The sequence below is a fragment of the Marmota marmota genome, unplaced genomic scaffold (assembly GCF_001458135.2).
Source record: "Marmota marmota marmota unplaced genomic scaffold, marMar, whole genome shotgun sequence".
Taxonomy (NCBI): Eukaryota; Metazoa; Chordata; class Mammalia; order Rodentia; family Sciuridae; genus Marmota; species Marmota marmota.
This window is the reverse complement of record NW_025999899.1, coordinates 360,355-361,922: the sequence shown is the minus strand read 5'-3', so window position 1 is coordinate 361,922 and position 1,568 is coordinate 360,355.

The window sequence follows — 1,568 nt, the reverse complement described above, 5'->3', positions numbered from 1 at the left end:
ATATATATATATATATATATATATATATATATATATATATATATATATATATATTTTAGAGACAGGATCTCACTGAGTTGCTTAGGGCTAAGTTGCTGAGCCTGGCTTTGAACTTGTGATCCTCCTCCTGCCTCAGCTTCCTGAGCTGCTGGGATTATGGATTTGCGCTACCACACCCAGCACTCCTTGGTCCTTGGAACCTTTTATTTTTTTAAAATTTAAAAAATTTGTTCTTTTTAGCTATATGTGACACACTACCTGTTCACTGAAGGAGAAATGCAGGCCACTAATAATATTGATAAGAGCAACCAAGTTTCCCTGAAGGAGGAGATAATGTGACCAGATCGTGAAACTGGGAGATTCTCAAGATAGAGCTCTCTTAGCTTTACTGTCATTTAAAAAATTAGACTACTTTTTCTAGACTCTGATAAGACACATTTTCTCCTGTATTCCCCTCCTGTGGCAGGAAAAAGACCAGAAAATCTTTTTTTCCCCCAATGTCAAATTTTAATGTGCTGATATAAACAAAAGTTTAATCCTCTATGGTTGAAGTAACAAGAATTTCTTATGTATCAAGACAATCTCTTATGTTTAGTTTTATTCTTTATTTCTTTATTTATTTGTGGTGCTGGGGATTGAACCCAGGGACTTGTGCATGCGAAGCAAGCACTTTGCCAACTGAGTTATATTCCCAGCCCCTTAAGTTTTATTCTTTAGAAAATTAGGGTTTGTACAACTTTGGCCAAACAACTTCTATTTTAGGGTATTACACTACATTACAGAGTCTAGATTTGTCTTTAAAAGCTAAAGTTGATTAATATACAACATCGACATGCACGCTGTGTTGGTCAGTGCTCCAGGTCTTCCCATCAGGAACCAGTAGGAGGGCATTGGCCACGATGCAAATTAGGGAAAAGGGTATAAGGGAGAGTCCCACATAGCAAGCACACTTCTTCAGGCACATGGTGGGCAGTAAGTGAAAGTGAGCCTGAGGTTTCTGGGTCCAAAGGAACACAGTTTGGAGCACGAGTAAAGGGCAGAGAAAAGATGTGGTAGAAACGGGCAGGATCACAATGATAAGGGAGAGAGGCCCTATCACTAGCTGCAGCTTGTGAGGAGTGGGGGTGGATGCTGATGGAGCAGTTGGTGGAGTTAGTCACACACTGCAAGCTGCCTGGTGTCCATGTCTTCTTTTTCTGCATCCATGGGCTCACAGTCTTTGATTCCTTACCTGTTTGAACATATCACCAAGCCATCTCATGTCTTTAAGTCACAATTGCCTCATCTCTATAAAGGGTAGAGTGTGGTACCACTTGCCTCCTGAGCTGGTTGTAAGGATTCCTTAGGACAAGGGGAATATTTGGTAAACTAGGCAGTTCAAAAATTATGTACAGTGGCCTCATCATTTTTCTTTGTCACATTGAGAGATTTCCTCCCAGAAAGAAATAAAAAAGATGATAGCAGGCTTCAGTTGTCAGTTTATTTCATATATATATATATATATATATATAATTTTTTTTTAAAATTTAACTGGGTATTGAACCCAGGAGCACTTAACCACTGAATAT